This window comes from Mus caroli, unplaced genomic scaffold, assembly GCF_978045245.1.
Source record: "Mus caroli unplaced genomic scaffold, Mus_caroli_1 scaffold_5, whole genome shotgun sequence".
NCBI classification, from domain to species: Eukaryota; Metazoa; Chordata; class Mammalia; order Rodentia; family Muridae; genus Mus; species Mus caroli.
Genome location: NW_028227260.1, coordinates 61,844,145 through 61,862,763, shown reverse-complemented (window position 1 = coordinate 61,862,763; position 18,619 = coordinate 61,844,145).

The window sequence follows — 18,619 nt, the reverse complement described above, 5'->3', positions numbered from 1 at the left end:
TCTTATCTGTATATGCAAAGAATAAGTAATTTCTCAATCAATGTCAGAAAAATCTTTTTGTAGTAGACAGTAATTAGAACAGACACCTACAACTGGCCAACATGCAGAAAGTTAGAGACTATGACATGTTCAGCTTTAAACAGGACAACTATGTTATACCCCCTACCCTCAAAATGTAGGGATCATCATGGGAAAGCTGGTGAAAAAGATTGTACGAATCAGAGATAGTGGGGATCTGTAGTAAAACTGAATTTTCTGGACACGACAGTACTCTTTCATGTATGGACTCACAGCAGTTGTCACTGCATGTGTGCACTAGATTTGTACAAGGTAGAGCTGGCCAAAATACCAGCATGGATCAGGGAGGGACTCCAGTTTGACTACTGCTGAGGAGCTCTTCTACCAGCAAATGATGGCTTCCGGGAAAATGATTGTCAATTTCCTTCAGGGATGAGGTTCCTGAAAGTTTCCATGCTCCAGTAAGTGATTATTCACCCATTACACCAAGTGGACTCAGTTTTTAAAAAGAGCACACAACGTTGGGATATTTGTGTATAGATAGTGGAGAAACTGAGTAAGAGAGAAAGAGGATGTTTGATCAAAATGTATTACGTGCATGTATGAAATTCTCAAACAATAAAAAAGCAACAAAAAATTAACAAGACAGTTGAACATCGAGTAGGGCCACAAGCCTCTCTGGTCAGAAAAGCGCCGGGGTAGCTAGAGCACAGGGTCGGCTGACACCCGCCAGCTACCCACGACCCCAGCCACAGGATTTTGAGACTGCTGGTGAGTGGAACACAGCTTCTGCTCAAATCTTTAAACAGTGACAACGACAACAACTAACCCCAGAGATTACCAGATGGCGAAAGGTAAACGTAATAATCTTACTAACAGAAACCAAGACCACTCACCATCATCAGAACCCAGCACTCCCACTTCGCCCAGTCCAGGGCACCCCAACACACCGGAAAAGCTAGACACGGATCTAAAAGCATATCTCATGATGATGGTAGAGGACTTCAAGAAGGACTTTAATAACACACTTAAAGAAATACAAAGGAACACTGGTAAACAGGTAGAAGACATTAAAGAGGAAGCACAAAAATTTCTTAAAGAATTGCAGGAGAACAATGCTAAAGAGTTACAAATCCTTAAAGAAAAACAGGATAACATAATCAAACAGGTAGAAGTCCTTAATGAAAAACAGGAAAACACATCCAAACAGATGATGGAAATGAACAAAACCATACTAGACCTAAAAAGGGAAGTAGACACAATAAAGAAAACCCAAAATGAGGCAACACTGGAGATAGAAACCCTAGGAAAGAAATCTGGAACCATAGATACGAGCATCAGCAACAGAATACAAGAGATGGAAGAGAGAATCTCAGGTGCAGAAGATTCCATAGAGAACATCAGCACAACAATCAAGGAAAATGTAAAATGCAAAAAGATCATAACTCAAAACATCCAAGAAATACAGGACACAATGAGAAGACCAAACCTACGGATAATAGGAGTGGATGAGAATGAAGATTTTCAACTCAAAGGACCAGCAAACATCTTCAACAAAATTATAGAAGAAAACTTCCCAAATCTAAAGAAAGAGATGCCCATGAACATACAAGAAGCCTACAGAACTCCAAATAGGCTGGACCAGAAAAGAAATACCTCCCGACACATAATAATCAGAACAACAAATGCTCTAAATAAAGACAGAATACTAAAAGCAGTAAGAGAAAAAGGCCAAGTAACATATAAAGGCAAGCCTATCAGAATTACACCAGATTTTTCACCAGAGACTATGAAAGCCAGAAGATGCTGGACGGATGTTATAAAGACACAAAAAGAACACAAATTCCAGCCCAGGCTACTATACCCAGCCAAACTCTCAATTACCATAGATGGAGAAACCAAAGTATTCCACGACAAAACCAAATTCACACATTATCTCTCCACGAATCCAGCCCTTCAAAGGATAATAACAGAAAAAAAAAACAATACAAGGACAGGAACCACGCCCTAGAAACAACAAGAAGGTAATCCCTCAACAAACCTAAAAGAAGACAGCCACAAGAACAGAATGCCAACTTTAACAACAAAAATAACAGGAAACAACAATTACTTTTCCTTAATATCTCTTAATATCAATGGATTCAACTCCCCAATAAAAAGACATAGACTAACAAACTGGCTACACAAACAAGACCCAACATTTTGCTGCTTACAGGAAACTCATCTCAGAGAAAAAGATAGACACTACCTCAGAATGAAAGGCTGGAAAACAATTTTCGAAGCAAATGGTAGGAAGAAACAAGCTGGAGTAGCCATTCTAATATCTGATAAGATTAACTTCCAACCCAAAGTCATTAAAAAAGACAGGGAGGGACATTTCATAATCATCAAAGGTAAAATCCTCCAAGAGGAACTATCAATCCTGAATATCTATGCTCCAAATACAAAGGCAGCCACATTCATTAAAGAAACTTTAGTAAATCTCAAAGCACACATTGCACCTCATACAATAATAGTGGGAGACTTCAACACACCACTTTCACCAAGGGACAGATCATGGAAACAGAAACTAAACAGGGACACAGTGAAACTAACAGAAATTATGAATCAAATGGATCTGGCAGATATCTACAGAACATTCTATCCTAAAACAAAAGGATATACCTTCTTTTCAGCACCTCATGGTACCTTCTCCAAAACTGACCACATAATTGGTCACAAAACAGGCCTCAACAGATACAAAAATATTGAAATTGTCCCATGCATCCTATCAGATCACCATGGACTAAGGCTGATCTTCAATAACAAAATAAATAATAGAAAGCCAACCTTCACGTGGAAACTGAACAACACTCTTCTCAATGATACCTTGGTCAAGGAACGAATGAAGAAAGAAATTAAGGACTTTTTAGAGTTCAATGAAAATGAAGCCACAACATACCCAAACTTATGGGACGCAATGAAAGCATTTCTAAGAGGAAAACTCATAGCTCTGAGTGCCTCCAAAAGGAAACTAGAGAGAGCACACATTAGCAGCTTGACAACATACCTAAAAGCACTAGAACAAAAGGAAGCAAATTCACCCAAGAGGAGTAGACAGCAGGAAATAATCAAACTCAGGGGCGAAATCAACCAAGTGGAAACAAGAAGAACTATTCAAAGAATCAACCAATCAAGGAGCTGGTTCTTTGAGAAAATCAACAAGATAGATAAACCCTTAGCCAGACTCACTAGAGGGCACAGGGAAAGCATCCTAATTAACAAAATCAGAAATGAAAAAGGAGACATAACAACAGATCCTGAAGACATCCAAAACACCATCAGATCCTTCTACCAAAGGCTATACTCAACAAAACTGGAGAACCTGGATGAAATGGAGAATTTCCTAGACAGATACCAGGTACCAAAGTTGAATCAGGATCAGGTTAATGATCTAAACAGCCCTATATCCCCCAAAGAAATAGAAGCAGTCATTGATAGTCTCCCAACTAAAAAAAGCCCAGGACCAGAGGGGTTTAGTGCAGAGTTCTATCAGACCTTCAAAGAAGATCTAATCCCAGTTCTTCACAAACTATTCCACAAAATAGAAACAGAAGGTACTCTATCCAACTCATTCTATGAAGCCACCATTACTCTGATACCTAAACCACAAAAACACCCAACAAAGATAGAAAACTTCAGACCAATATCCCTTATGAATATTGATGCAAAAATCCTCAATAAAGTTCTTGCTAACCGAATCCAAGAACACATCAAAACAATCATCCATCCTGACCAAGTAGGTTTCATCCCAGCGATGCAGGGATGGTTCAATATACGGAAATCCATCAACGTAATACAGTATATAAACAAATTCAAAGTCAAAAACCACATGATCATCTCCTTAGATGCGGAAAAAGCATTTGACAAGATCCAACACCCATTCATGATAAAAGTCTTGGAAAGATCAGGAATTCAAGGCCCATACCTAAACATGATAAAAGCAATCTACAGCAAACCAGTAGCTAACATCAAAGTAAATGGTGAGAAGTTTGAAGCAATCCCTCTAAAATCAGGGACTAGACAAGGCTGTCCACTTTCTCCATACCTATTCAACATTGTACTTGAAGTCCTAGCCAGAGCAATTCGACAACAAAAGGAGATCAAAGGGATACAAATTGGAAAAGATGAAGTCAAAATATCACTTTTTGCAGATGATATGATAGTATATGTAAGTGACCCTAAAAATTCCACCAGAGAACTCCTAAGCCTGATAAACAGCTTCGGTGAAGTAGCTGGATATAAAATTAACTCAAACAAATCAATGGCCTTTCTCTACACAAAGAATAAACAGGCTGAGAAAGAAATTAGGGAAACAACACCCTTGTCAATAGTCACAAATAATATAAAATATCTTGGCGTGACTCTAACTAAGGTAGTGAAAGATCTGTATAATAAAAACTTCAAGTCTCTGAAGAAAGAAATTATAGAAGATCTCAGAAGATGGAAAGATCTCCCATGCTCATGGATTGGCAGGATCAACATTGTAAAAATGGCTATCTTGCCAAAAGCAATCTACAGATTCAATGCAATCCCCATCAAAATTCCAAATCAATTCTTCAACGAATTAGAAAGTGCAATCTGCAAATTCATCTGGAATAACAAAAAACCTAGGATAGCAAAAACTCTTCTCAAGGATAAAAGAACCTCTGGAGGAATCACCATGCCGGACCTAAAGCTTTACTACAGAGCAATTGTGATAAAAACTGTATGGTACTGGTATAGTGACAGACAAATAGACCAATGGAATAATAGAATTGAAGACCCAGAAATGAACCCACACACTTACGGTCTCTTGATCTTCGACAAGGGAGCTAAAACCATCCAGTGGAAGAAAGACAGCATTTTCAACAAATGGTGCTGGCACAACTGGTTGTTAACATGTAGAAGAATGCGAATCGATCCATTCCTATCTCCTTGTACTAAGGTCAAGTCTAAGTGGATCAAGGAACTTCACATAAAACCAGAGACACTGAAACTTATAGAGGAGAAAGTGGGGAAAAGCCTTAAAGATATGGGCACAGGGGAAAAATTCTTGAATAGAACAGTAATGGCTTGTGCTGTAAGATCGAGAATTGACAAGTGGGACCTCATGAAACTACAAAGCTTCTGCAAGGCTAAAGACACCATCAATAAGACAAAAAAACCACCAACAGATTGGGAAAGGATCTTCACCTATCCTAAATCAGATAAGGGACTAATATCCAATATATATAAAGAACTCAAGAAGGTGGACTCCAGAAAGTCAAATAACCCCATTAAAAAATGGGGCTCAGAACTGAACAAAGAATTCTCACCTGAGGAATACCGAATGGCAGATAAACACCTGAAAAAATGTTCAACATCCTTAATCATCAGGGAAATGCAAATCAAAACAACCCTGAGATTCCACCTCACACCAGTCAGAATGGCTAAGATCAAAAATTCAGGTTACAGCAGATGCTGGCGAGGATGTGGAGAAAGAGGAACACTCCTCCATTGTTGGTGGGATTGCAAGCTTGTACAACCACTCTGGAAATCAGTCTGGCGGTTCCTCAGAAAATTGGACATAGTACTACTGGAGGATCCAGCAATACCTCTCCTGGGCATATATCCAGAAGATGTCCCAACCGGTAAAAAGGACACATGCTCCACTATGTTCATAGCAGCCCTATTTATAATAGCCAGAAGCTGGAAAGAACCCAGATGTCCCTCAACAGAGGAATGGATACAGAAATTATGGTACATTTACACAATGGAGTACTACTCAGCTATTAAAAAGAATGAATTTATGAAATTCCTAGCCAAATGGATGGACCTGGAGGGCATCATCTTGAGTGAAGTAACACAATCACAAAAGAACTCACACAATATGTATTCACTGATAAGTGGATATTAGCCCAAAACTTAGGATACCCAAGATATAAGATACAATTTACTAAACGCATGAAACTCAAGAAGAATGAAGACCAAAGTGTGGACACTGTGCCCCTTCTTAGAATTGGGAACAAAACACCCAGGGAAGGAGTTACAGAGACAAAGTTCGTAGCTGTGATGAAAGGATGGACCATTTAGAGACTGCCGTATCCAGGGATCCATCCCATAAGCAGCTTCTAAACGCTGACACCATTGCATACACTAGCAAGATTTTGCTGAAAGGACCCAGATATAGCTGTTTCTTGTGAGACTATGCTGGTGCCTGTCAAACACAGAAGTGGATGCTCACAGTCAGCTATTGGATGGATCACAGGGCTCCCAATGGAGAAGCTAGAGAAAGTACCCAAGGAGCTAAAGGGATCTGCAACCCTATTGTTGGAACAACATGATGTACTAACCAGAACCCCGGAGCTCTTGTCTCTAGCTGCATATGTATCGAAAGATGGTCTAGTCGGCCATCAATAGAAAGAGAGGCCCATTGGACTTGCAAACTTTATATGCCCCAATATAGGGGAATGCCAGGGCCAAAAGAATGGGAATGGGTGGGTAGGGAAGTGGGGGGCTCTATGGGGGACTTTTGGGATAGCATTGGAAATGTAACTGAGGAAAATATGTAATAAAAAATATTAAAAATTAAAAAAAAAGACAGTTGAACATCTTAGTTCTTTCAACTCTGGGATTCCAGAAAATTTAACATCATATGGATATGAAAAGAACCAAAGAAATATATTAGGTTGTTTTTCTAATTTTGAAATGAACATTGACAAAATGCAGACATTGGTTAGGAAAAAGTACCTGGGAGGTAGAATTTTTAAAGTCAATAACTCAGAGAGAGCCTGGAAACTATCTAAAAACCCACGATACATGTGGCTAGAGATCAAAAATACCAGGGACTTGGAAAAAATAAACAACCACAGCGTAACTACCTGCCTAAATCAAAGAGGCTTTTGCAGAGAGAGTATGTATCTTTTAAAGGCTTGAAAGACAGTCCAAATTGAGGGAACAGGGAAACACACAACTTGTACGGATTGGAGAAAGGAATTTCAAAGAACCCAGACTAGGGTTCATGGGGGAAATACTGGGACTTTCTGATGAGGAATAGCATTTAAAGGTATCAAGACAAATTTTACAATGGGAAAGGTGGGTGCTTGGCTATATACTTTGTTTCATTATAAAGGTTTTTCAATCATTTCTCCACCACCAAACCCAGGTGTGTTATCCTCCAATTTCTCTCTTATTCTTAAAAGCAAAGTGTATTATTTTTTTCCTTTAAGATAGCTATTTAATTTTCCATGCTTATAAAAACAAAGGACTTGAACTCCTACTTTTCTTCTTTAAACACTTTGTTAGTAAAGATGACCTAGACTTGTGTGCTGATCCCTGAATAATTCATTTAATTTTCCTTTTTTAGTTAGTAACATGTGATAGAAAAATATTCCCATTGCTCCTTATTTTAGGACTGCAGCCAGGCTGAAAATCAGGTAGTAGGAAATAAGAGGGAAACTAAAGGATGTAACTCTTTTTTTAAAGATCCACTTATTATTTTTTTCTTTTATGTACATTGGTGATTTGATGGCATATATGTCTGTGTGAGGGTGTCAGATCCCCTGGAACAGGAGTTACAGACACTTGTGAGCTGCCATGTGGGTGCTGGGAATTGTGAATCCAGGTCCTCTAGTGCTCTCAACTACTGAGCCATCTCTCCAGCCCATTATGTACCTCCTGTATTCATAGTAGCAACAGTACTTACAGGGAGAAAAAGTCTTAAAGAAGCAGAATTATCTGCTTTTGAATGATGATAGAGATAGAAAGGTATTTGAAGAAGATTCACAAGAAATGCTTCACTTGCCTGGAATGAGAGGACTCAGCAAGTACTTATTGATCTGTTACAGTCCTGTTCATAGTTTTGAGTTGAGATAGTTTTGAGTGGCAACACCTATACAGCTCTCTTTTTGGAGGATATCCAGTTCTGAGTTCCTCCCTCATTTAAAACTTCCTATAAAACATGCACTTTTATAATTAATAATTGAGGAAATCACTTCTAAAGAGGAATTGAATGATTACAAACAAATGTTCTCTATTAGTAGGATGTCTTAGATAGAATGGTAAGATGGCTAATGCTGATAATTAAATTATGAATGGACATAGCTATGTGACATCCCCAAATTTATTTATCAAATTTCTTGCTGGTATGCTTGCTATTCCAGTGATAAATGACTCACCAGATGTTGGAACCTTGTAGTAGACTGGAAAAGCCTTGTCATTTGAGGTTTATTTCTTTGACTTGTGGTAATGCGTTCTTAGATAAAAATAATGATCAACAAGTTTTGAGCATATTGCCCTCAGGATTGGAAATTTGTAGGTATTCAAGGTCAGATAGAGGCCATTCCATATAATCCAGCTGTTAGAAGGGAAGAATGGAAACTATTCTGTTCTTTCCAGCTGTTTCAAGTGGTAGATAATTTTTCTCAGAAAGCTTAGAGGATAAGCTATGATAAAGTCTGGGAATATATTAATCAGTAAGTATGAAATGACTCAATACTTCCAATTTGGCCCTAATGTATGTCTGTGTGAGGGTGTCAGATCATTGTTAAAAACAATTTCTTCACTTTCACCTGAAAACTGTGTGGTATGTTTTACTGTTCCTAATTATAAAAACGTCATATATTTAGATTGAAGTGTATAGATTACAAAGAATGTTCACTTTTTGGGAGGTTTTATTTGATATTGCCAATGGTCTTGGTGAAAGGGATGTAACTGCCTTCATTTGACAAATGATCGAGTAAGGCTTGGAGAGATTAAGTGACTTTCTTGAGATTTCACAGCTGTGAAGAAGCAAAGCTGGATGTTATTAAAACACATTTTCCTGGCTGCAAATCTAGTGTTCTCTTGCAGGTATTACATTTCATCTCAATCAATAGTAAGAAAACTCTGAAAGTGAAATGGTCAGAACATACAATCTGACACACATACACACAGAGAGTAAGGAGAGACAGACAGACAGAGAGAGAGAGAGAGAGAGAGAGAGAGAGAGAGAGAGAGAGAGAGAGGGATGGATGAGATGAGATGGAGAGAGAGGGGGTGAGAGGGGAAAAAGAGGGAGAGTTCTCTGTCTGAAACTTCACTCCAACTTTAAATGTAACCCTAACTTCTCTACAGTCTCTAAATCCTCCCCTACACTTGAATAAGAAACCATGGTGGAAAATTAGCTTCACTTGTACCGTGTGTTTCCAAAGACAAAGCAGGAACATTTTAATCTTAAGTAAGAAGCAGGGAAAAGTGAACAGGGAGAATGAAACACAGACTAAAAATCCCATGATTTTTCAAATGTCCAGAACTCAGACAGAAAATAAGACTTGAAATAAAAGGAGATGCCGTTAGGAAGAAGAGGACCAACTGAAAGAGAACAGCATGAAATAGTAATTGGAGGAGAGTGAGTAAGATCAAAGTTCCAAGTGCGTGATAGTTCTACATGAGAGTGTGATAAAAACAAAACAAAACAAAACATCATTTTGTGCAATGAACAAATGCTAATAAATTTGAATAAAAGAAAATTATTATTATTATTAATTTGTTTTTACCATGTAATGTTCATGTCTCTTACTAGAATCATCAACATGGCAACAAATAAAGAAAATGATTGAATATCTCTTCATCTGCCTACCTAACACTAAACTTGAGACTAGATTAACGAGGCTCAGTAAACTGTTTGCTTGAATCTACTGGGAGAAAACAAAGAACATAATAGAAGGTCTAAGAACTAAGACAAAGATTAGATTATTGAAACACGATCTTAATAACTGATTCACTGAGCATTTTCTTTATGCCAGCTGTGGTAATGTATTGCATGAATCATCTCACTTAATTGTCACAACTCAAGGGATTTGTTCTTTTACATTCACAGACAAGAAACCCAAGGCTCAGGAAAATTAAGGCCTTCTCAAACCACAGCTAGGGAGTGGCAACATTGAGATGAATGCAGGAATGAAACATCTATGGTATGTTTCGTTTCCCCATTATTTTTTTCTCCAGCATTATTGAAATACTTTTAAGGAACCATAAAATTCACTTATTTAAAGTTGGAGTTCAATGTTTTTTCATATATTCACAGAATTGTGAATATTGTAACATTGTAACATTGACCACTATTTTATTTTAGAGCACATTTGACACTCCCCACATAAATTCCATACCCATTGATGATCATTGTTTTAAAAATTACTGGGCTGTAGAGATGGCTCATTGGTTAAGAACACTGAGTGCTATTCCAGAGGACCTGAGTTTAATTCCCAGAAACCATGTGGTGGCTTACTGCAATGGGATCTGATGCCCTCAGATGTGTCTGAAGATAGCTACAGTGTGTGTGTTTATGTGTGTGTGTATAATATATAAATATACAAAATCTAAGTTTATGTGTATCATTTCCATGTGTATATGTGATATACTGATCATATTTCACCCCACTACTCTCTCTCGTATCCTCTCATTTCTCTCTCCATGTACCAAATATTTTGTTTTCTGCCTTTATGTTCTTTTAAAATCTATAATCTGAATATGAGCAAAAACAAGCAGTATTTGTCTACCGGGTTTATTTTGCTTGATGTTAGTATCTCAAATTCTGTCTACTTTCCAGAAAATGACACAGCATTAGTCTTATTTGTGAATAATGCTCATATACATACATATATATACATATATGTATGTATATAATGCTTATATAATATATAATTTCCCATTCATTTTCATTACCTGTCTGCTTAACTTGTCTTCATTCTATTATTCTATCTTAATATCTCTAGTAATTTAACTATTTTCAATATGTATCATCAATATGACAGTGCAGTTTGGTCTTTGGTGACTAGCTATATCAGCTTATAAGAGTTACCATCTTTGTTCATCCTGAGTTGTATATTGATACTTGATTCTGTTCTATGACTGAATAATTTTCCACAGTATGCATATTACTTTTGTGTTGCTGTGAATAAATACTTAAGAGTTCATCTTCTTAAAGTAAGAAATTATTTGATTTAGCTCAGCATTTCAGAGATTTTAGTTCATAATCTTTGGTTGGTTTTGGTCTTGTGATACCGTGGAAGATCATGGTGGTGGAAGTAAGTGACAAAGGCAACTTACCACATGCTGGACAGAAAACATGCAGTAAGGAAGGCACTGAGGACAAATCCTAACCTCCAAAGGCACACTCCCAGGGTCCTCCTTCCTCCACCCAGACCTACCCCCTTCCCAAATAGCTCCCTTATCTAGGGTTCAAAACTTCGACACATGAACCTGTAGTGACATTTTGGTATTCAGACCATACCATTTTCATTTTGTCTCCTAAGGGCTCATGGCCAGCTCAAAATTACACTTCATCTACTCTCAAAGTTCTTAAAATTTTAAGACTTCCAACATTGTTTAAGTGTCTAAGTATTGAATGGTCTCTGAAAATTGACACTCTTAGGGGTCCCAATAAAACAACAGAAAACTGATGCAATAGCACAAAATAAATATCCCCATTGCAAAAGAGGAGGATAGGAAAATAGCAAGAACCAACTCTGCCAGAGGTAGACTGAAATCCATGAGGCTGGACCTCCTGTAGTTCCATTTCTAGCATCTAGGTCATAATCTTACAAGATGGGCATTCCTGCAGGCTTGGGACATCCTTGCCATCATGGCTTTCCTGGCTTCAATTTTCAAAGCCTTTCTCTTATGTTGGCTCAAATCATTCACTGTTCTGAAAGATTTCATCATAAATAAATTACAAATATTTTTTGAGGTACATATGTTTAGCCTAACTTGAACATGATGCAATATATATGTGTATAGCATATTGTGTGCTATGCCATTAATATGTGTTTTGTTATGTTTTATGTATTCATTCAGATAAAATTTGAATTACAAATAAAACTGAACCAGGTTTTATGATTCATGCTTGAAATCCTAGCATTTTAGATGGTGAGACAGGAAGATCGTCTCTGTAATAGACAAGCCTGGGCTACATAATGAGTTCCAGGCTAACCAAGGCTGTTATACAGAAAGTTCTTTTCCCCTAAAAGGAAGCAAATAAATAAAACCAACCAAACAGAAAACGAAAACAAGCACATATCCAGAAGAAATATTTTTGAGTTGGGTCTTACTATTTGACTAGTCTGGGACTCACTAGGTGAACCAGGTTAGTTTTGAATTAACAGTGGTCCCCCTGTCCCTTCATCCTTTGGGTTGGAATTACAGATATGTGCCACCAAGTCCTGATAGTATTGTGAACTTTTAAGTGTGATTTTATTTTGACTTGGCTCTGATTGGGTTTCCCTCCATTCCTTCAACACAAGCCAAATTTTATAGCAGAAGGTGGTATTAAAAATACAAGTTGAAATATGGCAATTCCTTTCAGTATTTACCTTTGTGGGACTGCCTTTAATTTATTAGAGTTTAGTCAGCTTTTCTTCTAATAATCAGCAGAGCTTTGCTGGCAGTGCAGCTGGCTCACTTGTTACCTATTATGTGGTATCTGTGGTATAACTGACAGGGGGAAAAGCAACGTGAAAGACTAAGAAAAACAGTTAGCTCAGCTATAGCGTTGCAGACATTCTGTTCTGTGTGGTTGTAAAATTTCATGCTTTCTTTTTCTCATATGAACTTTAGGTTGCCAGATGTCCTGTGAACATATGACTGCTCTGTGTTTCTGTGCCATATTCCATTTTCATCCATATCAGAATACATAATGGTCCCTCCACTTGAGCCAAGTCAGACACAGTTAGTTGACTACTGTTGGCATTTGTTCCTGTCTCCTACTCCCACACCAGTATGTTGGACTATGTCCCACATTCTCCAAGCTAAATACCCTTCACCAATTTTCTCACACATCTGAGTTGCTGTGGAACAGAATAATAACAGAAGCAAGGCACTGTTAGTCATGATAAATCATGATGGCAGTTGTTTCCTATAGACATTATAAGTTACTCATGGGTCAGTACAGTTTGACTGTTTAACTTTCTATTATTTTCACATAGAAATCACGCAAATTGCAAATGAAAATTGTCTTGTTGGTTTCAAACTTTTTTGTCATTGTTTTGGTTTTTAAGACAAAGTTTCTCTGTGTTGCCTAGGCTATCTTGGAACTCACTCTGTAGACCAGACTGGCTTTGAACTCAGAAATCTGCCTGCTTCTGATTCCTGAGTGCTGGGATTAAAAGCATTCATCACCACGGCCAGGCCAGTTTCAGCTAGTTAATTTAATGCTTTTTGGTAGAGACAAAGACTAGACTAGGTTTTTCTGATTTGTTTTCATTAGGTTGTACTGAATAGATAAAAAGACAAGCTCAGACTAATTATACTAAGTTATCATTTACTTATCACAGCACAAAGAAGGACTGAGATGTCAGACAATGTAGTTAGTAGAGCTCTAGCACATATTTCAATGCTTTGGTTGTAAAAATCATAATTTAATACAATGATTCTATCAAAATGACTTTAATTTTTCTTTAATCAACCCAAGTTAGTACCTAGAACCTAGAGGTCAAGTCTATTGAACTGAAGTGTGTTTAAACAGTCATCTTAGTATCTTGAAGACTTTGACTGTCATTATAAACATAATAATATATACTATTAAATAATATTTTAGCTTTAAGAACACCTTTGTAGCATTAGCTTTCTTATTTGATGCTTTTGCTAAATGAAGTATGACGGGAGTATGAAGGGGGTGGCAAACCCAGGAATTTAATATTCAACATCTAGTAGATTGCTAAGTATCAACATTTACTACAGTAAGCAAGCATTTTAAGAATTATAATTCCATGTGTAGTCTTGAAAAGGGAAACTTTTCAAATATGTAAATTGTTTAAGAACTGGATCACAAGGCCTGGAGAGATGGTTCAGCAGTTAAGAGTATGGACTGCTCTACCTGAGGTTCTGATTTCAAGTCCCAGAATTCACGTAGTGGCTCACAACCATCTGTAATGGAACCCGATGCTTTCTTCATATGTGCCTAAAGACAGCTACAGTGTACTCATATATATAAAATGAATAAATAATTCTTAAAAAAAACTGGATCATAAATGACTTCTGTGGAAGGACCATGACAACTTAAGTAAGAGCTTATTATCATGAAACATGAGATATTTGCTACAATTATTAAAAAGGAGGTACTATAAGATGTATCAAAATGATTTATTAATGTTTAAAGCTGGAAAAGTCAGCTGGAAGAAAATCATTTTATCAAAATATTACAAAATTTACAAAAATATTACAAAATATTACAGAATTTACCAAAGTATTACAAAATATTACTTCTATATTTATAAAATCTATAAAAGTTAGAACTGAGAAGGCGTACATGCGAAGGTAGATTTTAGCATACACGAACCTTTTTCCATCACTAAATATTAAAATTCTCTTTTCATTTTTGTGTTTGTTATTAAAATTCTTTTTTTTCAATTTTTTATTAGATATTTTCTTCAGTTACATTTCAAATGCTATCCCAAAAGTCCTCTATACCCTCCCCTCACCCTGCTCCCCTACTCACCCACTCCCACTTCTTGGCCCTGGCACTCCCCTGTATTTTGGCATATAAAGTTTGCAAGACCAAGGGGCCTCCCATCCTAATGATGGCCAACTAGGCCATCTTCTGCTACATATGCAGCTAGAGACACGAGCTCTGGGGGTACTGGTAAGTTCATATCATTGTTCCACCTATAGGGTTGCAGACCCTTTCAGCTCCTTGGGTACTTTCTCTAGCTCCTCCATTGGGGGCCCTGTGTTCCATCCAATAGATGACAATGAGCATCCACAGATTCTTAATAGCAGGAGTATTGTTTTGAATATGCCTGTGAGTTTTAGTGCCTGATCATGAACATTTGAAGAAAGTTGAGACAAACTTACTCTCATTCATTTGATTTGGTAGTTAAAACCATTTTCATGAAATCTACAGAGGAAAACTATGGTGGCAGTTTGATCCCTTCTTATCATGCTCTATAACCTTATCAAACTGCTAAAACACAAACTGATTATACAGTTTCTAATTAAACACATTCCAGCTTGTGAAATAGAGGACAAGGGAGACAGAGAAGGTACTTACTATTTTTATGTTATAGATTCTTGCCACATAGAAATTTGTTGGCGAGCTGGAGAGAAAACTGCACTCAAATCTAAAACCAAAAATTACTCCAGCCCAAATATTTTCCATGATAAAATTTGAACTGCTTAGTTGTGCAGACAACTTTAGCCTAAAACTGAGTTAACATAGAAAGTCCTTCCCTATGTCTTGTTCCAGTGAGGGTACTGAAAGATCCAACCTTTCTTTACTCTATAAAAGAATCAGTGCTCTCTCTCCTCTGGATGAGAGGATGGATATAATACAACAGCTTCTCCAGTTAAATTGTGGTCAGAGAAGCAACCATGAGTCGTAGTTTAGAAATAGATGTATCTCCGATCTTTTCCTTTTTCTTTCTTTTCTCCTAGGCCTTTGCTTAACATAAGAAAACTTTCGAAATTTCTTTCATGAATTAGTACTTATTTATAATGGTTTAACAAATTATTATACCTTTCTAGGGCAATAGAGCCCATATCTAATGAATCAATATCATTATCTTGGCTAATAGTAGAGTGAAAGTCACTCATCCTGTGAATTGTTACACCCACACAAGTGGTTTGCTCACTCTTTAACTTAAAAACAAACAAACAAACTCAGGAACTTACACAGACTTGAACATGCTAGGGGAACACTTAGCCCTGAGCTGTATCTGCATCTCTGAATCCCAGCTTTGGAAGGTGACAGGAAAAATCTGGGAGTGTGTATAGTGTGTGCTTTTTATTTGTGGGGACACAGAGGCCAGAAACTGAGTTGGGTATATTTTCTCTCATTCTCTAGCTTATTTTTAGAGACAGGTTGTTTCCTAGTTTTACAAGACTAGCTGATCAGTGTGCTCCAGGCACACTCCTGTTTTTCCATCCCCAGCTACAGGATTAGAGACACTTCCCTCCACACCTAATTTTTACTTCAGTGCTGGCTCTCTGAACTCAAGTCCTCATGCTCATACACCAAGCACCTTATGGACTGAGGCCATCATTCCAGCACTCAGCTTGTTTATTTTTTAACATCTTTCAATTCTTGGTAGCATGAAGCCTAACAAGGGATTTTAACTCAGTGGGCTTCACTTCTTTGATTTTTTTTTTTCTAAAATATTTACAGTGGCAACAGGTCAAATAACATTATCTTATCTTGCAAAGTATTTAAGAAAATAATGTTTTAACTAGAAGATCTCATGAGTCATTTAAAAATTATTTATTTTATTTTTAATTCTCTCATATGCACATGTTCTCTCTCTCTCTCTCTCTCTCTCTCTCTCTCTCTCTCTCTGTGTGTGTGTGTGTGTGTGTGTGTGTGTGTGTGTGTGTGTGTGTGTGTGTGTGTGTGTGTGAAGTTGCCTGAAGAGGCCTTGAGAGGGCATCAGATTCCTTGGAATTGGAGTTGTCTGATGTGGGAGCTGGAAAATGAGTTGGTGTTTTGGGGGAAATAATATGTACTCTTAATTGCTAAACTGTCTCTCCAGTCCCAGGTCTTGTGAATTTTATTAACTGATATGTTTCAGTTTCAGTCAATTTGTTGCTACCATAGAATTTAACATTTTATTATTCTCACTAAATGTCTAGAGTGCTTGCTTCCCCCAACTCTTTGGATCACAATATAATCCCCTCACACCATTGTTTAGCACTGCCCATACAAGCTCACTCAGTGCTTGCCACAGAGTTGTGTTTAACTATTGCTTTGGGATACCTTCTCACCATGAAAAGAGAGCACTGGATTTGAAATCAGGATGTCAGAATAACGTTATTTATGGTAGGTAATTTCCCTTTATTTGGGCCTCCTTAACTCCACATGTAAAATTAAGGAAACAGGCTGTTTTGAGTCTTTTCTAGTTCAAATAGTATGTGATCCTATGATTATGGTACTATTTTTTTCCTGAAGTTAAGAATTGTACTTTAGTTAAGTAAATCTGTATAGCTAGAGAGGAAACTGGATGATCCAGGTAAGATGACCAACAATCCCAGTTTGCCCACAACTCTTCCCGGTTTTGCACAGAAAATCTGGTGTTTCATAAATCCTCAGTCCTGGGGAAATATTTGGTCTTCACAGCTCTGGGCATGTGTGTGTGTGTTTGTGGGGAGATAATAAACGACATTCTTTTTCTTTTGTTGCTGCTTGAAATTGGGTTTTTTTTTTCTTTGTTTCTTCCTTTCTTTAAATGTTAGGGGTGAATCTTAAGTAGAGGAAAAAAACAGACAAACACAAGGATTATAAATAAGATTTCTTCTCTGCATGATGTTTAAATATTGAGTCAGTTGCTGTGTGGAGTCTTCTGTGTGCCAGGAATTATGCTAAACTATGCTGTCAAGGTTAGAGATATAGGTGATTCAGTTTCTGTACCTAGGGATTAAGTAGGGAACAGAAATGTAGTTTCTGTTTCTAAGGAAAGCTCACCACAGGCTACACAATGTTATTGTGACAAAACACATTAGACTGTGGGGGGTGGGGGGAGGAGAGTGACTGCTAATGGTTATAGAAGACAATGGGCCTTAAGGCTGCTCAGAATCTAGATTCAGTTTGAAAGTGGCTAGCCAGAAAAAGTGAACGGTGATGTTTTTAAGCAATGCACAGTTCCTGGACACTCAATTATCATGGAAACCAGGTAATCTGGCCTTAGTTTCAAAGGAAGCAAAATCATCCAAGACAAGGAATAGGTGGTTTGGAGGATGACTAGTGGGGAATAGTAAAGCTAAAGGAATCTGGGAAAAGAAATAACTATGTAAAACCATGCAGTTTTTCTTTCTTCATTCCCTCTCCTTCTCAGGGTTCCCACCTACCTTTTTGTGCTCCTCTAGTCTCTGCAGGCACTCACCATTGCATAGGGAATTTGACATGCTGTAGTGGAAATGGCATAGGGTTTGAAGCTCAAAGAGGTCTCTGTGACTTCCTACCTGTGCTGGGATTCTCCTTATTTAAAATAAAGGCATACAAAACTTTGGGTTGGGTTGTTCTCAGAAGTGATGAGATGATTAATGTGTGTAAGATGCCAAAAGGAAATGGGAGCTCTTTTTATTTGATCACCTATGTTAGAACACTGCCATTCATGTATCTTCAAAGAAATTCCAAGGGAGAAGTTGAGAACACAGAAGAAGTTTAAAATGGACATGGATCACTTCTTCCCCTTTTACCCAGCTATCTAATACTCCCCAATATTTGTGTGTGGGAGGGAGTGTATAACTTAAGTAAGTCAAGACACTAACCCCTCTCATGACCACACATTCGTGGGTCTTTTATGGCTTTGCTTTCTTTGTGTGCTAGGCAGGCAGCATGGCTAGCAGGGGAGAGGAAGCTGTAAATGTAGGAGAGGTGACTCCTAACTATATGTGTTAAACCCTGATTCCTGCCACTCTGCTCCTATGCTGTAGTAAGGGCAGTTAGTAGGCAGGTCTTCTAGGATAAGTTCTGGCATTGTAAGGAATAAACCATGGATACCCATTTACAGGGATGGGTAGGTCACAACTGGGGTCTCATTACCTGTTCTGGTGCTCTTCTTTGTTTGGTTAGCTTTTGAAGTCCAAGACGTTTCAAAGGTGCTTGTGACTCTGCCAGTGCTGTCCTTTATCCGAG